Below are 6,159 nucleotides of genomic sequence, written 5' to 3'. Positions count from 1 at the left end.
GTTTGGCTAGACGCTCCAACATCTGGTCTATAAATGGTAAAGGGAAATGGCCCTTCCTAGTTGCTTTATTTAATTTTCTATAATCTATACACATCCGCCATCCTCCTTCTAAACATTTTACTACATGTTCGCCTTTATCGTTTTGCACGACCGTGATGCCTCCCTTTTTAGGTACTACATGCACAGGGCTCACCCACTTACTATCCGAGATCTGGTAGATTATACCTGCCTCAAGTAACTTAAGAACTTCCTTCTTAACAACATCACTCATTATAGGGTTTATTCTTCTCTGATGTTCCCTAGAGGGTTTTGAATCTTCTTCGAGCGAAATCCGATGCATGCATACGGATGGGCTTATACCTTTCAGGTCAGAGATATTATATCCTAAGGCTGAGGGATATCTTCGTAAAACGTCTAAAAGTTGGTTCTTCTCCTCTTGGCTCAAGGTAGCACTGACTATAAGTGGGCGGTTCATCTTTTCATTTAGGAACTCATATCTCAGGTTCTTAGGCAGTTCCTTAAGTTCTAAGGTTGGTTTCTTAGGGCATGGCATAGGATCTGGAGTAAGGGATAAACATTCGTAAAGGTTATCATCGATGTAAGGTTCTTTAAAGTCATCATCTTCCTTTATGGGGGTTGATGGTAACTTGATTGTTTTTATAATTTCTTTTTGTTCTAATTCTCTAACACATTCATGAATGATATCTAAGGCATAACACGAGTCTCCCATCACAGGTGCCATAAGAAATTTCGAAAGTATAAATTCTATTTTCTCGTCACCTACCTCAAATGTCAACTTTCCTTTCTTGACATCTATTATGGCTCCTGCAGTTGATAAGAATGGTCTACCTAGAAGAATTGGTATATCATTATCTTCTTCGATGTCCATGACGACAAAATCAGTAGGGATAAATAACTGACCTATCCTAACAGGAACATCTTCCAAAATGCCTATCGGATATTTGACAGATCTATCGGCTAACTGAAGTGACATCTTAGTGGGTTGTAATTCTCCTAAGTTTAACCTCTCACAAACTGCTAGAGGCATTAAGCTCACACTAGCTCCTAAGTCTAAAAAAGCTTTATCGATGACATGATTACCCAAAAGGCAAGGAATGGAGAAATTTCCAGGATCTTTATCTTTCTTTGCTAATTTGTCCTCGGAAATAGCATTACATTCCAAAGGCTTCGGATCGTCAAGTCTACGTTTGTTGGTAAGGATGTCTTTCAGAAACTTTGCATAAGAAGGTATTTGGGTGATGGCTTCTGTGAAAGGGATTTCTACATGAAGTTTTTCTATAACTTTAATAAATTTTTGATACTGTTTATTGGTCTGGGTTTGTTTGAGTCTTTGGGGATATGGTATAGGTGGTTTATATGGTGGGGGCGGTACGTAAATTTTATCTTTAGGTTCTTCTCCTTTATCTCGACCTTCCTGGTTTTCAGATTCCTCTGGTTCCTTTACTTCGTCCGGGGGTTTGGTACATTCCTTAGAAGTTTCGGGTTCACTTAATCTTGGGTTTGGTGGCTCATCATAAGCGTTCCCACTTCTTAGGGTAATGGCATTGGCTTGTCCTCTCGGATTTTGTTGAGGTTGTCCAGGGAATTGTCCTCCAGGTGTAGTCTGAGGGGCTTGGTTTAAAGCTACCTGAGAGATCTGGGTTTCAAGCATCTTGGTATGAGTAACTATTTGGTCAACCTTGGTTCCTAACTGGGTAATCAATTCATTAACATGAATGTTTTGATTCATGAACTCCTTGTTTTGTTGGGTTTGAGCGGTGATAAAATTTTCCATAATTTTCTCAAGGCTCGACTTTGGTGGTACAGGTTGCATAGGTTGATTTGATCTAGGGGCTTGATAACTAGGTCTCGGAGGTGCATTATTTTGAATAGGGTTATTGTTTTTATAGGAGAAGTTAGGGTGATTCCTCCATCCAGGGTTATAGGTATTCGAATATGGGTTCCCTTGGGTGTAGTTCACTTGCTCGGAGTGGGTTTCGTTCAATAGACTGCATTCTGCAGATTGGTGTCCTTGGGTTCCACATATCTCACAATTCGACGAAACTGCGGCTACAGTATTCGGGTTCGTGTACATATGCTCGACTTTGAGGGCTAATGCGTCCATTTTAGCCTGCATCATGTCTATAGAGCTTAGTTCATGCACTCCTCATTGGGCTTCCTTCTTCTCAACTGTCGCTCATTCGACTCCCCATGATTGATGGTTTTGAGCCATGTCTTCGATGAGGGCACTAGCTTCAGGGTAAGGTTTATTCATCAGAGCACCGCCTGCGGCAGCGTCGATAGTCATCTTTGTGTTATAATGAAGTCCATTATAGAAGGTTTGAATGATTAACCAATTTTCTAAACCATGATGTGGGCATGCTCGTAACAACTCTTTATATCTCTCCCAAGCTTCGAACAACGATTCTCCATGGTTTTGGGTAAATCTAGTTATATGGTTTCGAAGAACGGTGGTCTTACTCAGGGGAAAATATCTAGCAAGAAAAACTCTTCTAAAGTTATCCCAAGTCGTAATGGAATTGGGTGGAAGGGAATCTAACCATGATAGAGCTTTATCTCTGAGGGAAAAAGGAAATAATCTTAAACGTATTGCCTCAGGAGAAGCTCCATTGGTTTTAAAAGTATCTGCTAATTGAAGAAATATTTTTAAATGTTGGTTAGGGTTCTCGGTAGCGAGACCCGCGAATTGTCTCCGTTGCACTAATTATAACAGAGATGGTTTAAGTTCAAAATTATTGGCTGGGATGATTGGGTTTACTATACTAGAACTAGGTTCTTCATTAGATGGTTGAGCGAAGTCCTTAAGAGGTCTTTGGTTTTGATCTTCGGCCATAGCTCTCTTAATTCTATGAAAGAATAAACGTGCGCGAGCGTAACGTTCAGGTTCCGCTAGAGGGTTTACTAAGCTTAAACTTCCGGTGCTGCGAGTTCTTCGTATCGACCGGCGGGAAATAACCTAAGTCTAAACGATATAACAACAGGAAAATGAAATTTGACGAAATTGGTCCCCGGCAACGGCGCCAAAAACTTGATGCGTTGGAAAACTTGATATTCGCAAGTATACGAACGCGTCAGAGTAATATACAAGATTATCGTATCCACAGAGACCATGTGTCAATCTATCGTTATCTATCGTTATGGTGTTTATCAAAGGCGGTCAAAATAAGTGTTTTGTAGTGTGCAATAAAAAGTAAAGTATTGAAATAGAATATAATTAATAAAGACAGGGTCGAATGTAATTCACGTAATCAATTGATAATCCAAGTACTTGCTAATAGAACTACTTATGGGCAATGTTTCCTACTTTGAAAAGAACTAATTTAACAGGAACTGTCGCTTTCGCGTATTCAGAACCGAGTTGTACTCCCTAATCAAACCCTCTTATTGTCACTTATAAAAAGGCGCGCATTGCGTTAGAGTAGTAAACCTATTTTTAAGAAATATAGTATCTTGACTAAGTTGAAAAGTATTATAACCTGGATTTCTTAACCAAAAGAGGTTCTCACGAACCAGACTCTAAACTTATAAACGCGTCCGAAAATAGTTTTAAAATCTCTTTTCTTCTTGATGTTAAAAACTCCTAATGAACTAAACAAAGCGCTTTCGTTGTTTTTGAAATAGTTAAAAACAATTAAGTTTATAAAGACGTTGGACGACTTTCGATCTTACCCAACGGAATTGAAGTGCGGGAAAACTTAAGTTGAAAATTAAAATAGCCCTTTAAGTGTTTCTACGAACAATTGTACGGATTACTGGTTTAATTACGATCCTTACATTCTAGCCTTATAAATTTAGCTAGACATGGTAAAGTAAAAGTGCATTAATGTAAATAAAAGTAGTGCGAGTGCGGAAAGTAAATAATTTAAAGCGAGTGCGGGAAATAAATAAAGTAAAAGCGAGTGCGGGAAATAAATAAAGTAAAAGCGAGTGCGGGAAATAAATAAAGTAAAAGCGAGTGCGGGAAATAAATAAAGTAAAGGCGAGTAATAAAAACCTGCTCCAATCGGAGGGCTGAGTAAATTGCAATGCGGAAATGTAAATGGCGGCAGGATTAACTTCCTTCCGAAGTGCTCCAAACTCGATTACAGACTCTATCACAGACTTGATGACACAATTGTGGTAACACTCCAATGCGAAGCGATTACCACTATAAAATACTGAATATATGCCTAAGTGAAACAAAGTTGTTTCTGAGTTTGCCTCTGCTCTAAGTTTGGATGATGGTAAAACTGAATTCGCATTTCTATTTATAAGCAAATAAAAAAAGGTGGAAATGACTTGGATGCCCTTCAACTTGAAAATAGAGGAAACTGTTTCCTTCTTGTGGCGCCCGCCACAAGGCTATGGCGCCCGCCACAAGGCTATGGCGCCCGCCACAAGGCTATGGCGCCCGCCACAAGCACAAAGTGGGGCGCCTTAGTGGATGAAGTGGGGAAACGTTGGAGTTGAGGAAGTTGGACTTGGACACGTCATGGCTTGGTCTGTGGCGCCCGCCATGGGGTAGGCCATAAGCACAAAATGCTGAATTTTAGGGTTTTTAGCTCTTTTTCACTCCTTTTCTCGATCGGGGCTCCAATTAAAGTAAAAACCTGAAAACAAAGGAAAACACAGTAATAACACAACAAAATGATAATAAAACGACTAGAATGCATGTGAAATCGGAGTCGAAAATATGTAAATTTTAGTGTGATCACAAATGCAAAGACATATTTTTGGTATTTTGGTTAGTGAAATGATAAAATACAAGTATGATACAATCACACAGTGCTTGGTGATCTCTCCCAAAACAAACCCAATGAAAGAGGGGTAAGGAGGATGCCAAGGTATGATCCCAATGCTAATGCTTATGATGAAATTGCATGAGGGATATTAGGGTCAATATTGGGGTCTTACAGGTTGGTCGACCATCATTCTGATTAATCTTCTCTTGGACCATGAAATAGAATCTCGCGCGATCAAATTGCATGACGTTATGTGTGTTAACTTTACTGACTTCCTCAGCCATCCCCTTGTTGCAATTATTAATGAAAACTTGCCCAGAGGCTAGCATTTTTGTCCATTTATGGCCTCTTTTACCAAATAGTGATCCTAATCGATAATACGTAGATTTGACCAATGCAGTGATTGGAAGGTTTCTGGTTTCTTTGAGTACCGAGTTCATTGCTTCTGCCAGATTAGTTGTCGTGTAACCCCAGTGTTGCCCTCCGACAAATTCCATTACCCACTTCTCCTAAGGGATGTTGTCTATCCATGATAAAGCGTCATTGTTTGTTCTTCGGATTTCCCCCCGATAGTAGTTAAATTTCGCCTATGTCAACGCATAACCCATGTTAACAACTATTTTGCGCAGTTCCTTCTCTTTAATCTCACGCATGAAGTTTTGTGCAATGTGTCCAATGCAATAGACGTGTGAAGACGGAGGATACTTCCATCCATTTTCCGGATTGTTATATGCACTCTTTATCGATTCATGCTTGTCTGATATTAGACACAAATTTTCTTGGGGAGTAACGTGTATTCTCAAATTCTTAAGAAAGAAACTCCAAGCATCTTTTGTCTCACTTTCAACCAATGCGAACGCTATTGGAAAAATGTTCTCATTCCCATCCTGTGCCACAACCATCAACAAAGTCCCTTTGTACTTGCCATACAACCATGTTCCACTAACCTGCATAATAGGTTTATAATACGCGAAACCACGTATACATGGTCGAATCACCCCAAAAAGACGATGAAAGATCCTTTGGTTACCCAAGTATGATCCATCATTTGAAATCATAGGTAAGGATTGCAATTCTATAATAGTACCTGGTAGTGTAGCGGGGTATTCGTTACCATTAGAGATATTGACTAAATCTAAGGTAAATCATACAAGTCGAGTCGCCACCGCACTTCTATTTATCCAAAGGAATGGTTAGAAAGCAAACAAAAACCTAATAGTTTTAACAAAAACTAGTAAAAGAAACAGAGATCTGGGTAAGGGGGTTGGTTATGCAATGGGAAGGTGTTAGGCACCCAAAACATCCTAGGTACTCCTAGGGAGCCCTTTTCATACTTGTTGTGAAGGTTGTTGTTTTTATGAAAATTTTGTTTGTGCAAACATGATTGAAGAGATGAGAAGAGAATATACAAGTTTAT

General features: G+C 39.4%; 1 non-coding gene across 1 annotated transcript; it reads left to right on the top strand.

Annotated features, from left to right (window-relative positions):
• The first annotated feature begins 2,363 nt into the window (after positions 1 to 2,363).
• LOC127099571 (small nucleolar RNA R71) lies at positions 2,364 to 2,470 on the top strand. The gene has a single exon (XR_007794061.1). It is a non-coding gene; the product is annotated as a small nucleolar RNA R71 (small nucleolar RNA).
• The last annotated feature ends 3,689 nt before the right edge of the window (positions 2,471 to 6,159 follow it).

Source organism: Lathyrus oleraceus, chromosome 6, assembly GCF_024323335.1.
Source record: "Lathyrus oleraceus cultivar Zhongwan6 chromosome 6, CAAS_Psat_ZW6_1.0, whole genome shotgun sequence".
NCBI lineage: Eukaryota > Viridiplantae > Streptophyta > Magnoliopsida > Fabales > Fabaceae > Lathyrus > Lathyrus oleraceus.
This window is presented reverse-complemented; position numbering and strand designations above follow the sequence as displayed.